Source organism: Onychomys torridus, chromosome 21 (assembly GCF_903995425.1).
Source record: "Onychomys torridus chromosome 21, mOncTor1.1, whole genome shotgun sequence".
Classification (NCBI taxonomy): domain Eukaryota; kingdom Metazoa; phylum Chordata; class Mammalia; order Rodentia; family Cricetidae; genus Onychomys; species Onychomys torridus.
The window spans coordinates 10,984,961-11,011,937 of NC_050463.1; positions in this window are offsets into that span (position 1 = coordinate 10,984,961).

The window sequence follows — 26,977 nt, forward strand, 5'->3', positions numbered from 1 at the left end:
TAGAGAAATTTCTTATTCGTATTCCTTTGGTGTGTGCTACTTGTTAACTGTACAAAATTTAAAATAAAACCTTGATATTTCATGCCTCCATTTATCTTTTGTATTTGTGAATATTAATTCTTTGTATCAACTAAAATGAGCTATAGAGTGTGATAATATTTGTGTGAATTGTGTTAGAAACCACTATACCTATTCTAATATGATGGACTATTTCAATATTAATGTTACATTTTATTTTGTCAATGATAAAGAGTCAAGTTTCACATGCATTGTTCTTCACATTGTATAATACAATATGCATAGTATGTGAACAAAGAATAGAATTAGCATTTAAAATTATTCTTTAAGATGTGTTATTCTTAAATAACTCTTGACTGAAATTATTTTATTGACCTTTATTTTTGTCATATTTCATCAAAACAGTAACACTCTTTTAAAACATTTTTTTTATTTTCTCATTGATGGAGAACATATTTATTTATACTTGCCTTGCATATCTCACTAGATAAAAGCTTGGCACTGTTTGGAAAAAATATTCTGAGCTGTTTTCATAAATCAAAGTACAAAACATCTCAGACTGATCTGACCAAGAGACAGCAAACTGTCTTATGACTATCTAATCATTTTCAGGAAACTATATTCACCACTGCAAAACTTTTAAAGGGCAAAGAAGATGATAGAGAGAACAAACAAACCAATCAAAGAATTCTCAAGTCTCTATAGCTTACTAGTCTATTTGCACAAAAACCACTATCAAAATATTATGTAAAATAGGAGGAATAAAAGCTAAAAATAATCTACCTATATTTAATAATGTTTCTAGGTCTCAATAACAATGATACTATATGTCTTTCCATATACTGAAACTGAGGCACAGGTTCAGTGGTAGCATACTTATTTAGTATGTGTGAACCCCCAAGTTCAATCCCAGTTCAGCAAGTAAATCAAGAAATATCAGTGTATACAAAACATATAATTTGGAAGGGTCTAAAATTAGTAGTTGTTTATTTTTTATTTTTAAATAGTACAAATAAAGAGATATGATTGATTGAATCTGAAATGTCCCACATAGCCTTAATTTATGCGCTCGATCCCTAGTTTGAGATACTGTTTTAAACGCCATAGGATTTGAAGTGGCTGGATCTAATGAGTAAAAGTGGGTCACTAAGGCAGGGGCTTAGTGACAAAGGGTCTAGTCTGGTTCTCTCTGCTTTCTCCTCAGCCATGATGTGAATAGCTGCTACCACACAGACTGGCTGACATGCTTGTCACTGTTCTTATCTTCCCTGACACCATAGACTTGATCTTCTTAACCTTCTTAACAAGGAGACAAAATAAACCCTTCTTAATATAAGTTGCTTCATCAGGTTCGTTGATAAGAGTAAAGAGAAATATCTTCTAAACTGTCCTGAACAACAACAACAAAAAAATTGACAAAGATTATAGGACATAATAGAGATTTTTGTTCTCTTAAATAACATAAGGCATAAATTTCAGAGATGAATTTTCAAAGTAAGGATCTTTTGAATTGTTTCTGCTCAATATAAATAAATATATGACAAAAGAAAGCAGAGGAAAACTAAAAAATACTCTTGAACTATTTAAGCCTTCAGTTTACCTATTTTTAAAAAGCATATAGGAACTTAATGATATCTAGTTAATAATAAATGCATAGTAAACACCAGCTTATCAAAAATCAATTTAAGAACTTACTTGTTAGTAATATTGAATTCCCCTCAATAATCTGGCCCTTCATTCTCTGGCCCATAGTCGCTGAACAACTGTGTAAGTTATTCCCTTGCTTATAATTTTTTAAGCATGCCTAGTTTGTTTTAATGTGGCTTGAAAAAATACTGAATATGTTCAAGTTCTAAAATCTGATATTCTCAGTATATATTTTAATTTTATCATTCATTTATCTTTTTATTTTGTCATTGTAAACTTAATTAAATTTGAATTTATATATTGTGTGTTTTATACTGAGCAAACACAAAGTGATTGTAGTTTTATGAATGCCATACATATTTTATTATAGCTGTGCCTAAAACAACTTACTTCTATTCCTCATTTAGTAATCATTTTTCTTTGTATTTCATACATTCTCTACAGTTGTAAATCAAATCAAAAGTTAAGAAAATATCTGATATTTCTCCCAATAAAAGAAAATGCTCTATCTAAAACAATACTATTAACATTATGCTTACTATAGACTTTATTAAGCTGATCGTTCTTAGATTAAAAAGTTGTCTTAAATTTATAGGTTGATATGAAATATATAAGCTTTGAAGTTTGCTTAATATCTTTTCTCCATCTATGGAAAGATTCATTTAATTATTCTCAGTTAATTTAAAAGTATATTGAATTACCTTATTAATATGTTCTAGAAAAGACAGTTAGCCCATTAGATGTTACCTTGTGTGTTCCTGGATTTAGTTTCTAATAATTAGTACCTAGGCATCTATAGTTATATACAAGATGCACCTGTCACTTTCTAATATAGAAATTTTATATATTCTTTTAATACTGAGGATATGGCAAAGAAAGCAGACCTATGTTCTTTAATTCCCATTTATCTGCAAGAAAGTCATTTTCAGGATTTCATCCTTTAGGAATTGAACAATATGGCCTTCTAAAATTCTGATAAAGTATGTTTTGTACATGTGAGGCCTTGGACCATTTAACACTAATTTGGCCAAAGATTTTATGCTAACAATATGATTTATGAACAATGGTTATTGTACTCAGAATATCATATAAGCACTGGATGACTCCATAAAAATTCCTAATGAAATCTTGGCATACCAAAGTGTGATCAGGCTTCCCCGGTTGACAACTCTTACATCACTGCTGCAGGGATTAAATCTTAACATACTTGAGAGTCCATTTGAACTGAACATCTAGCAGCTGCAACTTGGTTTCTGCTATAATTAAGTCATGATTGTTTTCTTTTTATTGACTTCATTATGTAACATATTGCTGGAATAAACTATAGGTATAACATATTTTTAAAGTCCTGTGATTTCTAGCTAATCAATGGACCTCAGGGTGGCAACTAGAATCTCTGGCACAGTGTGACTCAGAAGTTGAATTCACTTGAATGACACCTGCTTAGTAAAACATGGTGAAGCAGTATTTGGGTAAGGAAAGATGACAAGATAGGTGATGATAACCTGTGATACTTGGATGGCTATCACATCTCTCACAGAAATATCTATGTTACCAGTGGAATTTAGATTCAGACCTATTTAATGAATAACTAGCATACTAGATTCTTTGAAAAGGCAAATAATGAAATCAACGTGGAGATGTGATCCATTAGTTACTTTGTTCTGTAATAGCTACAATGTAAGTAAAGTAGATCTTTTGTCAAGTTCAGAGTCTGGACTTTCTAAGCTATGTGTACCAGATTCAGGACCATTACTAATGAGCAGCATCACCGCAAAAACAAACAACAACAACAACAACAATAACAACAAAAAACAATTTTTTAAGGTCCATTGTTACAAATAAGGAAGTACAGATAGGTGTGTGTGTGTGTGTGTGTGTGTGTGTGTGTGTGTGTGTGTTTACAAAGCTAAGAATTCACTGATACCAGAAGTGATCATGTAAAGCAATCATTTATTTTGTGTACTACATCACCATCCTGACAAATATTCAATAACATGAGTTAAGAAAATAATTAAGTTTAAATCAATGTTCTTGGCTTTGATGCTTCAGATGAAAAAGAGTGATGTTGTGGCTTGCATTAGAGCCATGGTTTATTAGCACACACTGACACAAGTTGCCAATTGTCTAAACACAGAGCAGGTTCCTTATAAAGGCACAGTTAACCAGGAGAAACAGACAAAAAACAATGTAAATTTTATTTGCCCTAAAATTGGTATTATCCTCTCTTTCCTTCAAATAAAATGTGGAGCTATACCCTTGATGCAGGGGGAAGGGGCTTGGTCCTGCCTCAACTAAATATATCAGGCTTTGCTTTTGAAGGCCTTACCCTTTTGGAGTAGGGTGTAGGGAGTGGGTAGAAGGGAGGCTGTTGGGGGAGAAAAAGGAAGGATGAGATGGGGATCTGTGGTAGAATATAAAAATATTATAAGTAAATTAAAAATTGAAATAAAAAATGTAGATCTCACCAGTGGAATGTATACACAGCACATACACCACTCAGTATTTGAACAGAATTCAAATGAGGCAGATGCATTTCCTCATTTTAGTACCATTGAAATAGATGTCTCAAAAAAGTGCACTATCGTGCCTAGTTTTGTTAAACAAAGGGAATATAAATTGATCATTCTAATACTACTCACTGGACATCCCAAATGAGAATTTGTACACAGATTTTTTTTGAAGCAGTATCAAATAACTAGTTGACAAAACATAACAAGTAACAAAATATTAGCAAAGGTTGGAAATATGGAAAAGTGTTGGTGTATTGGAAAGACATGCCATATATATGGATTTCAGGAATTAATATTGTATCCATACTATCTACTAATAGCAATGTACAGATTCAGTGTAATCCTTATCAAAATTGCAGTGATTTTTTTTAAAGAAAGAGAAAAATAATTATTAACTTCATATGAATCCAACAAGGCTTCCAAATATTAAAATCAAGTTTATAATGCAAAAGAACAATATGGAAATAACACACTTCCTAATGCCTACATGTATACTAAAGCTGTAGTAACCCAAATAGCAGAACACTGCAATAACAACAGATAGCTGGACTGGGAAAGGGGAATAGACATTCCAGGAATAAACCCAAATGTGTGATCAATGGCCTTTAAAATGGTTATGACAATATATAAGAGCTAAAACATAGTCCTTTCAATAACTCATATTAACAACATTGTATAGATATGAAGAACAGAATTAGTCCCTTATGCATATGCAAAATAATCTCAAAATTCATTAAAAAATTACAAGAAATTCACATTTAGAATCAAAATGGCCAAAGCACTATGAGTAAGAATCATTGTCAGAAGTAGCAATTTTGATTTTGGAAGGTCATACAATGATAAAACGCTGATAAAAGACTAATTTTAATATGCTTTATACTTAAAATATAGTTTTGAAACTTTGAACATGTAAAGGTAATCTGAAATTAACTAAAGGAAGCCTGAGTATTAATATATTTCTACATAGAAAGTTAAGTTTTACTTCTGAAAACATCAGAATGTATAATAAACTATTGGAAACTTTAAAATTAATTTGCTAACTTATAGTTGTGAAAAGTCAAAATACGCTTTGGATCACAAACTTTCAAACCCATATGGAATCTTAGGAATAGTTATGGTAGAATTTCCCATTTGACCAATAGCCATGTTAGAGACTTAAAGTCTACATCTTTGCTGTCATAGAGTGGGTTAATCACTGTGGAGACAGTGCCTGAGTTAAGATTTTCGGGGGCGGGGGGGGGGGCGTTCGTTCGTTTATATTATCAACACTGGCTAGCCTCAAACCCATGATCCTCTTGCCTCCGCCTCCTTCAGCAAATTCTACTGGCATGGGTCCCCACAAGCGCTCCTCGGAAACACCTTTTCTTGGTGACATGCCCACATCCGCTGAGGACACTTTCATTGTCTTGGACAGACCACCCGTTCTTTCAGCCCCAGCCACCCTGACAAGCAGTAAATTATCAACACTGGGATCTCAGATATTTTCCCAGCTCTCATTCTTCCTTGAAGTGCACACACACACTCAGAATGTCCATCATTAAGAAAACAAGTAAGAACAAGCCTGCTGAGAATATAAGCAAAAGAAAACCCTTATACACTGCTGATGGGACAGCAAAGTATTCCAGCCTCTAAGAAGCCAGTAAAGGGGTTCCCCAAAAACTAAAAGACATGTATTATACCATGCCACCCCACTCCAGATATTTACCAGAGTGAAGAGTCAACACATCACAGGGATACTCACAGGTCAGCATATACTGCAGCCAGCTAAGTTTGGGGACCAACCTAATTTAGAATGGACAAAGACAATGTGGCATATATGCATCCTAGAAACTCATCATTTTCAGGAAAATGGATGCAGCTGGATTTAGTCACATTAAGTGAATTAATCCAGTATCAGAAAGACAGATGCCAAGTTGTCTCTCATTTACAGTTCTTACACTGCATATAGTTTCATAAAATCACGTTTGTATATGACTTGATCTGGGAAGAAAGGAAACCAACAGGAGGGAAGACAGGCAAGATGGTAGGTTAGAGGTGGGGCAAGAACACACTCGGCATTCATTAAATACATGTACCCAAATTTAAAATAACTTAAACAAAAACCATGTTCAAATTAGTTACAATTTTTGGAAAAATCTATACCCTGAAAAACTAGCATCAGACTCACGTTTTTACTTGGTGGATTCCAGCTGTTACTAAATTTTTGGTTTGTGATTACTTATTGGCAACTCATTAATCTTTGTACAAATTTCCTTCATTCTTTTTAAAGTTTTTTTACATGTTTTCACCATGCAAATAACTATACAATAATTAAAACATCATGTTAGTTAATAAGTATGTACAATGTTTATGTATTAATACATCAGTCAAAATGAAAATTTTATTAATTTTAGATTTTTTTCCAAAGAGGTTCACATTTCTTCAAAAAACAATAATGCATGTTATTTTTTATTTTAAAAAGTTATTAATTTTTAAGTTAAAAAGAAATTATTGTGTATAAAATCTATTAACATTTTTTATATATTTTATTCCAATATCACACAAATACATGCACATATGTACCTCATGCATAACATTGCTTACTACATAAAGAACAATTTATCATGTTAGTGAATTTTCTACAGAAGCAATTCTTTGTATATCCTTAAATTTATTATAAAATAATATACCTTGTTTTAGGCAAGTTTTAAAATGTTGATAATGAAAGAAAGAGAATTAAGAATTGCTTTACTGCTTCACTCCTTTAGCACAATAACATTAGCTACTTTTTTCTTGGATCTATGGCCTATCTAGTTTTAGGTTCTCAGAAACTTTAACAATGTCAGATGTGAGTTCAATTTCATAATGTTGGTCTTAAATCCAATTGTTAAAAGTTCTTTGTGATGATGGATTATGTTCCCCAATATACTGTGTCTCCCAATAAAACTTACCTGAGGATCAGAGGAAAAAGCCAGCTACCATATTAACATAGAGGTCAGACAATGGTAGCACATGCCTTTAATCCTATCACTTGGGAAGCAGGGATCTGTTTGGATCTCTGTGAGTTCAAGGCTACACTGGGAATAGAGCCAGGCATAGTGATACATGCTTTTAATCCCAGCACTAACCATAGAGAACTGGAGGTCTGTACAGACAGACAGGAAGTGACAGAGCTGAGCAGGAAGAGGAAGTGATATAGCTGGGCTGAGAGAGCAAATGAGAGAACAGAACAAAAAGGCTTACAAGTGTGGGTAGACAGGAAGTGTGCCTTGGAAGCTGCAGAGTTGGTGGGGTGAGGTTAGCTGTGGTTTTTCCAATTCCTCTGATCTCTCTCAGTCTTTAACCCCAATTTCTGGCTCTGAGATTTTTTATTAATAAGACCATTTAACAATTCATCTATAGTGGTTAATTACTAACATAACATTTGTGACAGTAACATTTGTAACACTTTTGAACTAGTATATATTATAGGCTGGTCACTCTTGTAGGTCACAGGATTTGTATGTAGCTAGATAATGATAAATACCTTTCTTCTATGGTGGTATGCAGAGTGCCTCCTAGCACCATGAAAATACATTGTGTGGAAAAAAAAACTTTTAAATAAAAAAGACACAAATAAAATAATATTACTAAACAGTTCAAGCTAAACAACTGTCTCTCATATCCAGAGGGCCTAGTCCAGTCCTATGAGGGCTCCACAGCTATTAGCTCACAGTTCAAGGGTTTCCACTATTGTGGCTGGTCATCTCTGCACAATGTGGAAAAAGGCTGGGGGGTGGGAAAGGGGAAGGAGGATCTGTAGTTGGTATATAAAGTGAGTAGAAAATTTCTAAATAATAAAATAATATTACCTGTTACAGTGACCACTCCCTTGATTATATGACTAATAGATTATATTGCTCCTGGCCCCATCCAGCCCTCCTATAGCTTATTTTGCTTAACAAATATTGCATATACTTTTTCTACTTTTTGACTATGCTTTTGAAGTATTTTTAATTATTCATTATTGCCTATTTGTATTAAAATGTAATTTTAAAATGGAATATGTTTGTATTGACATTAAATTATCCATATAATATACAAATTTCAAAATATGTATTAAATAAAGTTGAGCTGCTTCCATAGACGTCATTTCCCTTTTTTGGAAGTTTATATGAGTTGTTCCTCAGTCAGATTACTTGCATATCACTTATGTAGATTTTTGTAAGCAAAACTGTGGAAACCAATGTCAGAAATGCCCCCAATGACTTCCAGTCTTGCTAAAATGTTGACTGGACAGTGTGTGCAACTATAAGTGCTCACCAGTACTTCCTCCCTCATAACTAAGTGAAGTCTACTTAAAATAGAAGCATTTCACTATTTCTTCTCAGTTTCTTTAATAAATAGTCTAAAGGTACACCATATAGTGCTATTAAAGTGGCTGCATTTTTTTTTTTTCTGGTAATAGTTCCTTAATGAAACTATTTGTTTTTCTTAATTTGATTCAAGTACTTTAATGTGCCTTTTGAGACTTCATTAATTGCAATTTTCTATATGTGTGTACAACTGATGACACATATTGAAACATGTGATGACAGTTTCCCCTGCCCCATCTACTCCCAGCTTCTCCTCATACCTCCCCTCTCACACTCCGTTTCGTCTCCCCCTCCATTTCTATTCTAAAAAGGGCAGACCTTCCCTATCAACAGAACATGCATATCAAGTTGCAGTAAGACTAAGCATATCTCCTTGTATTAAGGCTGGGCACAGTCACCCAATACTAGGAATAGGGTCCCAAAAGTCAACAAAAGAGTCAAACACAGACCCTGCTTTCCCTATTAGGAGTCCCACAAAAAGACCAAGCTATAAAACTGTCATATATTTGCAGAGGGGCTAGGTCAGTCCCATGCAGGCTCCCTGGTTGTTAGATCCTTCTCTATGAGCTCCTGAGAACCCAGATTAGTTGACTCTGGGTTTTCTTGTGATGTCCTCTAGCCCTTTGGTTCCTATAACCCTTCTTCCCTCTCTTCAGCAGAATTACTTGAATTGAGCCTAATACTTGACTCTGGGCCTCTGCATCTGTTTCCATCAGTTGCTGGGTGAAGCCTCTGTGATGACAATTGGGCTAGACACCAATTTATGAGCATAGCAGAATATTTTTAGGATTTCATTGACATTTTTTTTCTCCAGTCATTTTTGGTTCTATCCTAGGTCTCTGAGCCATCCATGCTCCAGGCAGTGTCACGGGACGTCTCACTTTTCTGGCATGGATCTGAGACTGAACAGTCACTGCTTTTCAACTCTCATAATCTCTGTGTCATTGGATTTTAGCACTCAGCACATCTTATAAGCAGAAAAGATCATAGGTCAAAGGTTATGTGGCTGGGTTGGTGTCCCAATCCTTCCACTGCAAGTCTTGCCTGATCACAGGAGATGGCCAGTTCAGGCTATATATCTCCTATTGCTTAGAGTCTTAGCTGGGTTCTTGGGAGTTTCCCTTCTCCTTAACTTAATTCAGTACTTTAATATGTATTTTGAGACTTTATAATTTCCAATTTTCAATATGTGTGTTATTTTAACTTTTGCTTGCTGGTATAATTTTTAAGTTATATTTTGGCATAGGAGACATTTCATATGTTTAATGCTTAATTTTTGCCACAATTTTCCTACTATAATTTGACTGAGAAAGTTGTTCTTCCCAGTTAGATTTTAGAAATTTGGAAATGTTATCATTATTTCTTAAAAATTTTGAGGCTGAAATATATTTTAATATGCGGCATCATATGTAAATTTGAATTAATATTTTGAAAAATAATAGTTAGTTCTATCTATAAATCCAGTGGCTTAATTTTCTTCTACATTTCTTTGTTAACCAGGCTGTCTTGAGGGTCTTGCATGTGATAGTCAAATCTTCTGTCACTAAGCCCCATTCTTGAACCCCATACTCAGAATCACAAGAATGGTCCATAAAATTTAAATGTCACACATGTAAAAAGCTTGATGAACTGGAGAGATGGCTCCATAGTTGAGAAAGTTTGTTTCTCTTGCAAAGAAATATTTGGTTCCCAGCACTGACATCTGGTGATCTGGTGACTTGCAACTCTAACTCTATGGATTCAATCCCCTCTTGAGGCCTCTGTGAGTACCTGCACATGCATCACACACAGACACACACACACACACACACAGACACACACACACACACACACACACACACACACACACACACACACACATTTAAAAAGAAAGAAAAGTGATTTATTGTATTTCTGCCTCATTGTATAATGGCTGCTCATCTTACATGTGTTACAGTTTTATATACTTACATCATTCAGTGAGCCACACATTTTCTGACTATTGACAATTTTTCATTTTTCCCTCCTGTTATTTTTTCTTGGCCAGTTTTTCCAATTATAATGTAGATTGCTTGTGGCTAGATGCTTCACAAAAGGTATTTATATCTATGCACAGCTAATACTAGTCACAGATGAGTGTCAACATACAGCAATCAGCATATATCCTGTTCTTTGCCTCTCTACCAGGTTCAGAGTCTGTTACATGGAGCTAAAATCCAGTCCCTTTTTCTTTGCACTGACACCTCAAAAGTGAGATAACATAGTGTTCAATTAGTTGAGCTAATGGAGTGGCTCCCATTAAGCAGCTAGAATAGTTTTGAAGCTTCATGCTTCCTGCTCAATTTTGGTCTCTCTGATAACATTTTTAACTGCCTGGTAAATCCTCTTATTTAAAGGCATGCTTCCCATACCTTACTAATGGGGTGATATTCCAGTGAACTCCCAAAGATGTCAACAGAGTTGGCACATAAAGAAACATTTAAGTGTCATATACAATTCATTTTTTCCTAGGCTTCTTACCTTTGCCAGCTTTGAATTCATTCAAAGTTAGAATAGGACTAGCTGCCAACATAAAAGAAATTCTTCCCCCATTCCTTTCCACACTTTGCTTCTGACTTGCTATCCTCATGGAAAGGAAGCTTTCAAAAGTGTGGGTGAAGAAAGTGGAATTGTCACTTTCACTTAAGTATGCAGTGTTGATAGCAACTGTGGTAATAAATAGAAAATAAGCAATGCATCCTTTTAACTGTGTCACTCCTGGAAGGAGCTGTGTAACATGCGCAACACTGTTTTAGTCTCTAGAAGATCTGAGTCTGAGAATATTCTTGGTCACTTGAGTAACTACAGAGGTTCATGCCTTCTTGAACTTTAGGGCTCAGTTTCCTTATCTCTTTTTCACAAACACACTGTGAGAATAACATGAGATAGTTAAGATGGAACATATGAAATTGTTTTTGTAAACCTCATGTGCTGTACAAAATACAGGAATGTGTTGTCTTTATTCTTTATGTGTGAACAATGATGGAAGGAGAGAATTTTAATTACAGAACTATATAGAGACTGATGTATTACAGCTGGGAGAAGGATGAAAAAAAAATGAAACAAGACCAGAATAAATAAACCTCTGACCATTCTAGATGGTTTCCTTTTATTTTCAGCATCTTAAGTAATCCTTATTTGGAAATTTATGAAGTACTTAAACATTTCTTTGTGGAGTCAGAGCCAATCTCCTGGTTGAAATAACTGCACTTAAGACTCTTCTGCTCACCAGACAAAATAAGAAATGCTAGGGTGTGACCGAAACAGGATAGCTGCATCTGCTGTTATATTCAATTTCCTTCGCCCATGCCCTAGAATTGTCAGGATTCTGTCCTCCAGTCTCTGTGGTTGAATTTATTCCTTAGTACTTTATTTTTCTTAGATATTGCAAGTTGGATTATTTCTTTGATTTATTTTTCACACAGCTCATTGTTAAAGGTATAGAACCCCTTCTCATTTTCTTGTTGCCTTTTGATCCTGTGACTCCATTGAATTTGTTTCCCAGATCCTAAAATCTTCTGGATGGAGGCTTTCAAAATCTTCTGTATGAGGCCATACATGTAAACAAACACAGTTTTTACATCTTTTAGCATATGGTTCTCTCACTTCTTCATCTTGTACCCTTTCTATAGAAAATTCCTCAAGTTTTGTGTTTCATAGAAGTAGTTATGGATGGGGTACCATTGTCATGTTCATAAAGTTAAAGGGAGAGCTCTTAGCTGCCCATTCCTATAGGTCTGTGTCTGTCTGGCAGTATATGTGGTCTTTGCAAAATCATATTAAAAGTGTTCTCTACTCCTACATATTACTATTGTCCTGAAGGAGTCTGAGAAAAACTAGTTAACCATGGAGCTCTGGAAGTCTGTACAGACAGGAAGTGACAGAGCTGGGTAGGAAGAGGAAGTGATGCAGCTGGGCAAAGAGCAAATCAGATAACAGAACTACAATGCATATAGGTTTGGGTAGACAGGAAATGACTCACATTTGGAAGCTGAAGAGTTGGTGAGGTAAGGTGGGCTAGTAGCTTTCCCAATTTTCCTGATCTCTCTAAGGCTTTCACCCCTACATCTGGCTCCGTGATTTTTATTTAGTAAGACCATTTAGAAATTCATCTACAGTAGTCAACAGATGGACAAACAATCTACATCTCAAATTGTCAGAAAATTGAAAATAAAAAATGATAATGAGATATCAACTTCTGATTATCTTATCTCAGCCCAGACCTCTGGTGGAAGCCTTCTATCCAATTAGAGGCCAGGCCAGTATCCTGAATCCCAGGCCATATCATCTCCCAGATCATGCTTCTATCCCATTGAAGACCAGACTAGCATCCTGAACCTCAGACACCAGACCAGCTTCCTGAAAAACAGTCAGAAGCCTTCTATCCCACCAGAAGCCAGACCAACATTCTGAACCACAGAGAACCCTGACCAGATCAGGGGCCAAGCACATCACCTAAACTCCAGCTCCCAACTTGGGTGGCAAAACCCTGCTGGACCAGAGGCCATCAAGGCCATCAGAAGTCTAGCCCCAACTCGGGTGGAGACCCTCTACTTAACTACAGGCCACTCCAGCCACAAGACCAAAGGGGAAATGGAATACAAGGAAGAAAACACATATCCAAAAAAGACATACACAGAAGTTGGAACCTAGGCCTATAATCACTCAAAATCCAAATGTCTAAAAATGTCAATGTCAAAATACAATCAACAACACCCAGGCAATATGTCACCAAAAAGCCCAGACATCCCACTACAGCAAACCCTGAATATTCCAACATAGCAGAAACATGAGAAAATGACCTTAAAACAAACTTTATGAGGATGATAGAGATCCTTAAAGTAGAAATAAATAAAACCCTTAAAGAAACCAAGGAAAAGAGATATCAATTCCTCTGTCTTATCCTGGTAATATCAGGAAGATGAAGAATAACAAGTATTGACAAGGTTGTGAGGAAGAAAAAGATTCCTTGGACTTTGTAGATTGCATTCTGAATTAATTCAGTAACATAGGAAAAAATACAGATGTTTCTCAAGATTAAAAATACAATTATTATATAGTTGAGAACCCCCACTATTGGTTGTGTAGCTAAAGGAGTTAGTGTGTGTCCTAGTTTGGTCTCTACTGCTGTGATAAAACACTGACCAACTTTGGATAGGAAAGAGTTTATGCCATCTATAAAGTGCAGTCCATTATGAATGGAAGTCAGGACAAGAACCTTGAGGCAGGCACAGAAGCAGAGGCCATGAAGGACTACTATTTACTATCTTGTGCAGCCTGATTTCTTATACCACCTGCTCAGGGATGGCACTGCCAATAGTAGCCTGTGTGTACCTCATCAATTATCAGTAAGAAAATACCCAACAGTCTCTTGCTTACCAGACAATATGATGGGGACATTTTCTCAACTAAAGTTCCCTCTCCCAAGATGACTCCTGTTTTTTTAGTTAATTTATGAAAAAAACTTTAACACCACAGAATGTTAATGCTACATCCATAGTCTCACGTTTATTCAATTATTTTCTATATTATTGTTCAATCATATCTTTTCAATTATATCTACTATCTATATCCATGTGTACATTAACAGGTGATTTAAACAATTTTGGAACATGTGCATACAAACAGGAATATCATTTCATCTCAACAAAGCAAATTAAAGAAACCTGTGACACCACAGATAAAAACAGGAACACACTATGATGAGTGACATAATCCAGGCACAAATAGTATAATCTCATTTATATGTGAATTAAAACAAAACACAATAGTAGCTAAAAGAATGATGAGTTCCAGAAGTTGGTAGTGTAAGGATCATGTCCTTAATTACCTCACCAGCCTGTGACAGTGTCCTAGCCTAAAAAGTGGGCGTGCCCTCTCTGCATTCTCTCCTTCCTTATTCCGTTTCCTCTGCATGTGCTATCTCTCTCTCTCTCCTCCCTCCCTCCCTCCCTCCCTCCCTCCCTCCCTCCCTCTCTCCCTCTCCCTCTCTCCTAATAAAGCTCTAGAAAGGTAACCATGGCTTGTGATTCTTCCACTACCACAGTATCCAGCATTCTCTGCCATTGGCATGGCTGCCACAGTGGGAGGCCAGCCATGAGCACCACTGCTTAACCAAAATCTGGTGCCATTCTGACTTGGATCAATCACCGAGGACCTGCTGCCACTTGCCTCCTCCTCCCCCATCCAGCGAAACCACAAGACTGTGAGCACACATCCCTCACTTCAGCTGGATCCCCACACAGCTACTGCTACTGCTACTGCTACTGCCATGATTCTTCACCACAGTAAGTCCGTCATTCTTGTGGCTGTAGTCTGAGTTATATTCTTTGAGACCAACTGTAGAGAGCTGCGTGTAGCTGCACCCTAAAGATGGCTCTGGCTTCTACCCTCTGCCTTCCCGATGGCAAACACTCTTTATGGTAAACAGCTCCTTATTTGGCTGTGGCTGGATTCGTGTGTTGCTGTCATATGCGTGAACCTGTGGACAGTGCCCACATGGCCGCTTGGGGTTGGCAGCCCAGCCCTACTTAGGTGCTGGGAGAGGCTTGCCCCAGGGCGAGAGACACAATGCAATTAATCAAAGGTCTGAATAAACTGTAATGAGAAGGATCCCGGTGTCGCGTCTTCCTTGCTGGTCGAGGCGGGCGCGACAAGTGGTGGCCTCCTACGGGGACAATTACCACGGCTCTCTCCGGATTCAGAACTCATTTACAGTCAGGCGGTATACCGGTAAGTCCTCAGAAAAAACTGGGGATCCGCGACAAAAGCGGGTAACGCTCACCTGTAGAAGGGAGAGCGGGATAGCAGAGCTGCGATAAAAGCAGACGGGTAATTCTAGAGCCGTGATAAAAGCGGTAATTAGACAAAACAAACAGGGAAACTGGAGGGCTGGAGCAATTCTGCAGAGACTCTGAGAAACCTCCGAGAAACTTCTCAAATTGAGGAAAGAAAAGAAAAAAAAAAAGTATACTAACATGGGCGCCTCCTCCTCGCACCCAATTTTTTTGGCTCTTAACGAGCTGCTTCTCTCTAAGAAACTGAAAATAAAAAAACACACCTTAGAGCGATTTTTGCAACAGTGTGATGTAATTGCTCCTTGGTTTGCAATTTCTGGAAGCCTCACAGTGCCTTCCTGGGAGAAATTGGGAAGAGACCTAGATTTGGATTGCAGGTGCAGATCGCAGTATCATAGCTAGCAAAGATTGGCCTTGAGGTTGGCCTATACAGGCTTCCTCACAAACGTTGCAGGGACTGGGTTATTGCCAGTGTTCCAAATGTTAGTGCAAATTTGTTAAATTGGCAAGATTCCGAAGGTCACTCTGGCGTTATGCAACCCTATGTCCTTGAACTTCCAGTGTCCCTCTGGGGGAGGGATCTTATGAAATCCATGGGCTTTCAGTTAAGTAATGAATACTCCAAAGAATCTAAAAATATTATGAAAAACATGGGGTGTCATCCTGATTTTGGCCTGGGAAAATTTTTGCAAGGCAAAAAGGAGCCAATACAAACAGTACCTAGGAAACCCAAACAAGGGTTGGGTTTTTCCTAGGGGCCGCTGAGGAGGGCATTCCCATAACCTGGGTAACGGAGGAGCCAGTTTGGGTTCCTCAGTGGCCACTCTCCTCTGAGAAATTACATGCTGCATATCAATTAGTGAAAGAGCAATTAGAGAAAGGGCACATTAAACCCTCTCTTTCTCCCTGGAATACACCCATATTTGTCATCAAGAAGAAATCAGGAAAATGGAGATTGTTACATGATCTTAGAGCTATAAATGAGCAAATGAGAATTATGGGACCTGTACAGCGTGGTCTTCCATTGCTATCAGCCTTGCCTGAAAATTGGCCTATTATTGTGATAGATATTAAGGACTGCTTCTTTTCCATTCCACTGAATAGCAAAGACAGTGAGAGATTCGCTTTCACTTTACCGTCCACTAATCATGAGGAACCTGATAAAAGATATCAGTGGGTTGTATTGCCACAAGGCATGGCCAACAGTCCTACAATGTGTCAATTATTTGTAGCAACTGCTTTAGAACCTTTGAGAGCACGTTTTCCAGGCTTAAAATGCCTCCATTATATGGATGATATACTGTTAGCAGCTAAAGAAGAGAGCATTCTTCAAGAAGCATATAGCTCACTTGTAGAACTGCTAAAGCAAAAGGGACTCTGTATTGCCCCTGAGAAGGTGCAACAGAGCAAAGTTGTCAATTATCTTGGCTCTAAAATAACTAATCATCATATCATGCCACAAAAGGTGGAGTTAAGGAAGGATCATCTTTGCACATTGAATGATTTTCAAAAATTATTAGGAGATATAAATTGGATAAGAGGAAGTTTAGGAATGGCCAATTATGAGTTAAAACCATTATATGATATTTTAATTGGAGATGCAGCCTTGGATTCACCAAGGCAATTAACCAGTGCAGCCCGAGAAGCCTTAACAAAATTAGAAGATAGACTACAAAGAGCTTTTCTTCAAAGAGTGCAAAATAATGATGATATTACCCTGTGCATTCTGCCTACCCAGTTGCAAGCTATGGGAATTTTATGGCAAAAAGGATCCTTGTTATGGATTTATACTAAAATCTCACCTGCAAAATCAATTGAGTATTATCCTATTGCTGTGGCATTACTTGCGCAACAGGATATTCAACAATGTTTACAATATTTTGGGACGTCACCACAAACGCTAGTTGTTCCTTATGATTCTACTCAAGTCAAGGTATTATGTGCTGCCATAGATGATTGGGCAATTCTGCGTTGTACCTATCCAGGACACATAGATTGCCATTATCCTAAACATCCACTATTAACTTTCTTTAAAGAACATCCTGTAGTTTTCCCTAAAGTAACTTCTTCAAAGCCCATTCCAGGAGCAAGTGTTATATTTACAGATGGGTCTAAGACAGGCTGTGGTGCTTATATGGTGGATTCTAATGAACCTGTAAAGCATCAATTCTTGCCAGGTGCACCTCAACAGGTGGAGTTTTCAATAGTTCTTGAAGTTTTCAAGGCTTGTCCATTTGCTTTTAATTTAGTGTCAGATTCTAGTTATGTTGTTAATGCTTTGAAAAGCCTTGAATGTGCAGGACCCATCAAATCTTCTAGCCCGGTTAGCTCATTGTTTGGACAGTTACAGAAACTGATCTGGCAACGTAAAAATCCCTTTTTTGTGCAACATATCCGTGCACATACCAGTCTGCCAGGTCCATTGGCTAAAGGCAATGATATAGTGGACCAGTGTACTAGACAGGAATGGATGTTTGTGGCTTCTGCCATACAACGAGCACATGCTTTCCACAAAGAATTTCATGTTAATGCAAGGACATTACAACAAAAGCTTTCTATCTCACGTGTGGAGGCACGAAAGGTGGTACTAGATTGTTCTCAATGTGTCATTTTTCATCATCCTTCTAGATTAGGAGTTAACCCTCGTGGTTTGCTCCCCCTAAAAATATGGCAAATGGATGTTACATATATCTCTGAATTTGGACGTGTCAAATATGTACATGTATCTGTTGATACCTGTTCTGGAATCATTCATGCCACCCAAATGGCAGGAGAAAAGCCTCTCATGTCATTGCTCATTGCTTAGAAGCTTGGGCAGCATGGGGTAAGCCTCAACAGTTAAAGACAGACAATGGTCCTGCATATACTGGACAGAAGTTCACTTCCTTCTGTCAACAGATGAATGTGCAACCTGTACATGGCCTACCATATAATCCACAAGGTCAAGGCATTGTGGAGCGTGCTCATCGCTCCTTGAAGGAGTTGCTTCAAAAACAAAAAGGGGGAATAGGCTATGGCCGTACCCCTAAGGACAGACTTTCTCTTGCATTATTTACTCTGAATTTTTTGAATTTGGATGCTTCCAATTGTTATGCTACAGATTTATCTAAAAAGCTGTCTAGTTATCTTTTAGGCAATTGGACTGGAGAGTTCGATAACCTGATGGACCAGCTGAGAGTGGCTATTGTCACGGTGAATTCAACTCGAGTGGATACCGGACTGGTGGAGGGATTGTCTTCCTGGATTGCTACAGCCATGGGTCACATGAAGGAGTGGGCGGGAATAGGAGCCCTAGTAGGTTTACTGGTGCTCACTTCCCTAGTATGCTTGTGGTGCATTTGTCGCATTAGGATCTCATAGCGTCGCCATGCAACCATGATTGTCCAAGCCTTTATGGCCATTGATGCAGGACAGTCCCCCCAAGCCTGGTTGGCTACTTTAAAAGATATTTAGGCACAGGATGCGAGGCCTGTGCACTGCACTTGAGGTTATGATACGCTGACCTCAAGAAGAGCAAGTCTGATTGCATGTGGGTTGGTACCCTAACTCCCACCTCTGTGAAAAGGGTATCGGACGGGTCTAGTGTTCTCTAGGTGGACGACGCCTGGACAAACATTAGTACATGTTCCATTTTAGCAGAGATCAGACCTCTACTCTTGCCTGTTGCTTTGTAAAACAAAAAGGGGGAAACTGTAGAGAGCTGCGTGTAGCCGAACCCTAAGGATGGCTCTGGTTTCTACCCTCTGCCTTCCCGATGGCAAACACTCTTTATGGTAAACAGCTCCTTATTTGGCTGTGGCTGGATTCGTGTGTTGCTGGCATATGCGTGAACCTGTGGACAGTGCCCACGTGGCCGCTTGGGGTTGGCAGCCCAGCCCTACTTAGGTGCTGGGAGAGGCTTGCCCCAGGGCGAGAGACACAATGCAATTAATCATAGGTCTGAATAAACTGTAATGAGAAGGATCCCGGTGTCGCGTCTTCCTTGCTGGTCGAGGCGGGCGCGACAACCAACACCCCGGGGGTTGTCCTCGGGCTGCACTGGCAAGGGCAGACACATTTTTGCTCCTGACGAGGGGGTCAATGCTGTCTCTGGTCCACTGTGGACCACCTATAACACACACCTCAGCCCTTAGCATCCCTTGACAAAGAGGATGGCTAACTTGAGCTGATACATAGATCTTTCTTCACTCCTTGGGGACGCCCAAGATTAGAGTCTGATCCCAGTTTGTTATTTTAATTTTTTATTTTTCTCTCAGCTACAGACATGGGAAAAGGGACAGATACATTTACCACTTAAATTGGCAGATACAGATAAATCGGGCTGCATAACAGATTTGCGGGAACTTCTGCCAGCAAATGGACAAATAAAAGGGTTACTTTATCCCCAAGAAAGCTCTGAACCCTTCTCCCTCTCCATTTCTGCCTCTGCCACGTGCAACCTTTGCTGTCTGACTTCCTCCATCAGTGAGGGGCTCAAATGGGCAGGCTTGGGCAGTTTCTACTGACTGCCACCCTAACTCACCTTAACTCCACCCACTCATTTTCAAACTGCCTTGGGAGACACAGACAGATCTTGAACAGCTAAGATCTATACAAATAAGTTTACAATAGTCAAAATGGCTCTTAAGCCAAAAATCAGCTTATAGCCTCAAACAAGTCTTCCAAAAGGATCGGTTTATAGTCTGTCACCTGGCAGATCTTCCAAAAACTGTCCTTAAGGAAACAATCATCAAAAAAACAAAAAACAAAAAGCAAACAAACAAACAAAAAATCAGGACACAGAGTAAAAGCCATGTCTTGTTCCCCAGACCTCCCCGACTAAAGCTTAAGCAACCCACAGGCAAAAGAGTCATCTGTGGCATTTAAGGTGTCCCAGGGGAAAAATAAAAGCCCAAAAACAAAATTGCTAAGTGCTGGCAATCACTGACTCCCAAAAGCTGTTGGGTCCCTGTTTTAAGTGAGGAAAAGGTCACAGGCTAGCAAGGTGCCACCTATAAAGACAACCACTCAGACACATGGGTACATCAAGCTAAGACCTCCAGCAGTCCTAGGTTTGGCTACAGACATGGCAGGGAACCCAGAACACAGCAGGGGAGTGATCCATTTCTTTGCTTCTGGACACCAAAATGACTGATTCAGTCCCTGGAGTTTGGGGATGTCACCTCTACTTTCTCTATCATTGGGTACAGAAGACAGCCTTACCCACCTCACCAGATTTAAGTGCACTTTCAGAGTTACTTGATGGAAAAAGATTTCCAGCTAAGATAAGAACTCATTGCCTCACTCCAGATCTACTGCCTGTGTTTCTCATATGCACACAGACAGGGCCCTGATCTTTGCCTTGTCCCTAATTTAAAAAAAAGTAAGTTCTCATACACCACAATGTAGCAGGAATCTTAAAAGTCTTATTAATAAAATCAAACCCGAGGCCAGTTATTGGTGTGGATGCTGGAAGATCAGAGAAACAGAACAAGCCACAGTTTCCTCACCTCGCCAGTTCCTCAGCTGGTCTTGTTTCCTCAGACTGGATCCTCTGAGTCCTCATCCAGAATGAATCTCAGCTGAACTGTGCTGCTCCAAAGCCTAAAAACTTAACCAGCCAAATGCTAAACCAGCCAAATGCTGCTAGTTTCTGGTCTTCATGCCTTATATAATCTTTCTACTTTCTACCATCACTCCCTGAGCTTAAAGGCTGGATTTCTGGGATTAAAGGCATGTGTCACCATGTCTGGCTGTTTCTAATGTGGCCTAGAACTCAGAGATCCAGAGGTATTTCTGTCTCTGAAGTGCTAGGATTAAAGGCGTGTGCTACCACTGCCTATCCTTATGTTTAATATTGTGGCCGTTCTGTTCTCTGACCCCAGATAAGTTTATTTTGGGGAACACACAATATTTCGGGGAACACAATACCACCACATCACAGGCTTTTCTCTTCCCAGTTCCCTGTTCTAAATCACTGTTCAGCTAATGATACAGGACCACCATAGAACCGGAGTCCAGAGATTATCAAGTAAGAAACTGTAACATTAAAAAGGTATTTACACACACCCCCAGACCCAAAGGGTCTAGGAGCTACAAAAAAGACTTTAATATAAACATCTATTACTGTGTGATACTTTTAACAGTTGATCGCCTGTCTCCTGGATGCAGAACTAGTAAAGGAAACAGGTACTTTAAAATAATCTGTCTCTGATAAAGCTTAACATGTTTCAAAATCCATTTGGACAGGCCAGATCTTCCTCAGATAAGTGCCAACATAAAATAATAATGATTCTTTTCTCTGTAAGCTTTTTTCTGTGTCACCAGCATCTTGTCAGACAGAAGGTTCCCAGCCACAGCCAAGAGGGATACATGTCTCCAGAACAATGGATGGTAGACAATATCCCACAACGACTGTCTACCTTGGAATACTCCCCTTCTCCATTCTCCCAAGAGCCAACTGACGTCCAACAGACAGCTGAAAGCAGCTTTTGAGAGAAACAACACCCCAATTCCCATCTACCTGCCTTTTTTTATAATAAGCAAAAGTCTGGGATGTAAGGATTATGTCCTTAATTACGTTACCAGCCTGCGATGGTGTCCCAGCCTAAAAAGAAAGCAGGTGTGCCCTCTCTTTCTGCACTCTCTCCTTCCATATTCACTCTGTCCTCCATGCATGGTCTCTCTCTCTCTCTCTCTCTCTCTCTCTCTCTCTCTCTCTCTCTCTCTCCCTCTCCCTCTCTCCTAATAAAACTCTAAAAGATAACTATGACTCATGATTCTTCCACCACCGAAGCATCCGGCATTCTCTGCTATCAGCATGGCCGCCGCAGGCAGCAGCCAGCCATGAGTGCTGCCACTTAACCAACAGATAGGAGAGGAAGTGAATGAAGAAAAAGAGTATTTCAGAAAAGGGAACTTTAATCAAAGAGTACAAGTCTCTTTGAAATAAAAAAAAAAAAAAATAAGCCCTTTACATTACAGGGTAAAGCTTGGTGGTACTATTATATTGTAATTATAAATTACAATTTTATAATTATAAATTATAAAACAATTGAGTGTTTTTAAGTATTTGTAGCACAAACAAATGATAAAATTTGAAGTTGAGTGACATGCTAATTAGTCTGATTTAATCATTCCAAAATGTACTTATATATGTAAGCACTATCTTTTACCTCATAAATTCAAGTATTTGTTAATTTAGACAAATTTAAAAGATTAAAGTACATGCATTCATTGAGACTGCACAATTGATTGTTCACTGTCAATTTTTCAGCCTTGAAAACAAACATGTGGGTAGCATTATACAAACTGAACAGGTTATACATAGGAATATCTATAGATAAATAGATATCAAGAGATGCATATATGTAATAACAATAAGTAAAAACAAAGAGGCCATGAATTTGAAGGAGAGCAGGAGGAATATATATGAGGTATTGGATGGAGGAAAGGGAAGAAAGAAATGTTGCAATTTAATTATAATCTAAAAGAATGTAAAAAGACTAAAAAAGTAGAACAGTCTAAATGATGTGTGCTCTAGGCAGAGTATTCAGTTGTCATATGAAACATTTCATTTGAAAAATTATTCAACATTTATTTAATAGGTTAAAGGAAATTGTGTTAAAATTTATTTTATTGCTTACTATATTAGATATGAGAGGTCATCATTTATTTGATCAATTACATGGAAATTCATGTTTAGAAACTTAAGTCCACTGGCAACCGAGTTCATATCTACTGAGGTCAGTTTTAGCTCTCTTCATATGTTGGCTCACTTGTCAGCTGCTCAGTTGTCTGGCACTTCAACTGGATCAAAAATGAGCCATATATATTCTTGTCTTTGGCACTCATTTCTCCTAAGAGAAAATACCACCCAAGAAGAAAGGCTGATCTTAGTCTTATCAAACTTTGTGACTCTTAGACTCTCTCTGGCAGAACATTTTGAAACAACTAAAAATTTGTAGACTGTATTGTTCACTCTCTCTATACTATTGCATTATTATTTTCTGTTTGCTTTATTAACTTATAATAATTTATGAAAATATTTTTCTATAGACAGAATTTCTTATCTCTATTCCAATGTATAAATGCATAGTTTATTAAGATTTATATACCATTCTCCAGGTTACTTAGTAATTTTCAAGATAACCTACTATGATATCACTTAGTTAAATTGAAATTTTGTTATTTAATTTTAAATTTTGTGTAATTAGTTATTTTTATAAATATTCATATAATTGAATATGTATGAAACAGATTAGGAAATATATATTTCTCAATTATTTTCCATTCAGTTTAAACTAGTACTGCTGGTACATATGTGGTTATATTATCCCATCAAATACTTATGAACAAAAAAGATCTCATGGGACATTTGGTTTTTTAGTCATATATCTATTACAAAAAATTATCTCAATTTTACTACAAATAACTATAACTTCCTATGTTAATCAACTTTTAGTCACTGTGACAAAACACCTGAGATAAATAAGCTTAAAGGACAAAAAGTTATTTTGCCTGGTGGTTTTAATCCATAATTGCTTGGTCCATTAATAAAGGCATCAAGAATTTCTGTCATAGTGGAAGATGGTGGCCACAAAACTCTGTTAACATCTTGGTCAATAGGAATAAAAAAGTAAGAAGGAGAGGTACACAGAGTCCTAAAGTTCCCTTCAAGAGGCCTCAAGGTCCTACTTTCTCTATTATCCCCTATCTTATAGACACATAAACTTAGGTCAGAGGCTTGAAATGATTTTTTCAGTTTATCTGTAAGGAGGTAGGAAATCAAGAGGTTGTAACTGATAAATGATGGAGAAGTCCTTTTTCTTTGATGTGCTGGTCTGAAAATGTTTGACTACACTTTCAGTGGTTGTTTTTTGTTTTGTTTTTAATACATAATTTTGTGAAACTTATTGACTATCCAAAAGAGTAAATTTTTCTTGTCAGTTCTTATTCATTTTATCAGTTCTAAGGCTCTAAATTCTTTAAAGCAATTCATTTTCCCCACTTATTACATGAAACAGAGAATACTACAAAACAATGTGAAACATTTTAAGTGAAAGGCAGACTATTAATCAAAACAATTAGTTTTCTGATAACTTTGAACAAAGAAGAAGGAGGAGGAGGAGGAAGAGGAGGAGGAGGAGGAGGAGGAGGAGGAGGAGGAGGAGGAGGAGAAGAAGAAGAAGAAGAAGAAGAAGAAGAAGAAGAAGAAGAAGAAGAAGAAGAAGAAAAGAAAGAAGGAAGGAGAAAGAAAGAAAGAAAGAAAGAAAGAAAGAAAGAAAGAAAGAAAGAAAGAAAGAAAAGAACTTGTCCTAACAGCATTGGCTTTTCAAAGAAATAAACTAGGATGTTTAAAATTTATTAAATACACACTTCAGAATGTTGGAGCTATGAAAATCCCATACTGTTGGGAAGTTCAAAACTATACCCAATGAAAATAATCCAGGACTCACTTCTGGAGAATGAGAATTTACAAAGAATCATTGTGACCAGAAGCATTGAAGGAGCCCTACCTCCAATGTCACTGTCACTATGACTGCCAAGATACTAATCCTACTGATGGGCAAAGAAGTTGTCTGTGACATTTTGAGCAATAAAAAATGTTATGAAAGGCCTCTTATCTGTAATGTTCCCAGTACTTACCTCTTCTTTCCCTTCTCCGACTAGTCTCTTCAGCTTTTGCACCCTCTTCTTGACATACACACACAGCATTTTTATTTGGTGATGGAGGGAGGCTTACACATTTCCCATCTTGTATGGAAAACCGTACATATGCACTAAGTGCCAGAGCTTGATGGATAGATATCTCCCCCTACTCATACCTACTCCTGTGTGTTAGCAAAAACTTTTTTGTGATTGTTTTTGTTTAGTTGTTTTTCGGAATAGAAGATTCTAGCAAAAACAAAAAATCATAGAATTCAGTATAAAGTTTGTGCAATATAAAATTTGTGCTTCTCTAAAATTAATCAGCAAGTATGACAAGGCAGAGGAAATAACACTGGCTTCATCTCAGAAAGATAGGTGTCTTTACACTAACTCTAAGTTAAATGAAGGTAAATGTACGCAGACAGACACAGAAAAGAAACTGTCAACATGACTGCTCCATTATGAGAGGGGAGATTTTTATTGTGAATTAGAAAAAGAAAAAAAAATATCCAGAGTCATCTGAAAGACTCCAGAGCAGAAAGAAAAGAAACCAGACTGACCATGGCCATAGCTAGGGAAATGAGAGAGCAGGAGAGACTAGCAGAGAATAGAACACACAAAGAGAGAGCAAGACACAGTGAATAGCCAGAGATCAAGAGATAGAGAGAGCCTGTTAATAGTAGAGAAGCTAATGGGTAGGGCAGGGTCAGGAGGCTAATGTGGACTTTGAAATGTATAACAAATACTTGTGAATAGGGACAAATGGAGCCTGGAGGCCAGTATGGGCTTCAATATGCTAATAGGAATCACAGATAACCAGATTCCCTTCTGCCAGAAGTAAGGGAAAAGACTTCTTTTGACATATAGGAACTGGTTTTAGGAATGCTGGATTTTATCTAACAACCATAAATCTTTCTTCAGCTTAAGCTCATTTCTGGATATATAGACTTTGTGAGACCCAACAGTAAAAATGTGTGACAACTCTAGGGAAGAGTTAATGGGACATAGGCTATGGTGTCATCCTTGTGACAAGAGTACATTTGGAGTCTGGGTCTCCTGTGGAGTGAGGATTTATTCTAGACCAAGGGAGAGGTGATAATGGGGAAAGGTGCAGAACATTTTAGAATGATGAAGGTTCTGGAAATCACACTCTGGAAAGTATTTGGAGAAAAGAATTCTCCAGTCTTGAGAACTGACTAATCCAAGGAGTCGGAGGAAGTGAAGACTGAGAGTTCTTTTTAGTATGTGAAACACTTTCTATGGAAAAGTTTAGCTATCTGGGGACTAGTGTCCTGAGGAGGGTTAGGACCATGGGTGGAGGTTTCCAGGTGTGTGTGTGTGTGTGTGTGTGTGTGTATTAGAGCTCCTTTTGGTAGAGGAATAATGAGCTTGCAATAGAAATGCTTAGGAAATTTTCTCAAATCTGCCTCTTCCAATGAATAGCACAAACTTCCTGGTAAAAATGCAGACTTCCTCCTGAAGTTCTGAATGAATAGGTCAGAGTAAAATCAGAGATATATTTAATTTTTATCCAACATACCATGAATTTTCATGAGTAAATTCAAGAAACCTTCACTACTCATGTGCTAAGAGATATAGTAAGAAGGCTGTGAGTTTGTGAAATCTTGTTTCTCTGATATTAAGTTTGGTTTTAACTTTCTGTAGAAGTTTGTGAGAAAATGTTCTGTAGCTCCAGCTGACTTGGTACTAGCTCTTTAGACTGGGCTAACATCAAAAGCATAGAAATCCTTCTGCTTAGCCTCCTAAATAAGAAGAATACAGGTGTGTACCACCATACCCTGAGTTATTTCACTGGGTCCCACCTCCAGACAGAGAACAAGACTGAAGGGAGAGAAAAAATTAGTCTCTCCTAGGGAATGAGACCTGGTCACATTTCAGAGTCAGCCCTGAAACCATATATACACAATGAAAACAGAGTTATTAGAATGTATTTATATATTTGTGCATAATTATACACACACAAGTATATATATAGAGATATATAGATATAGATATAATT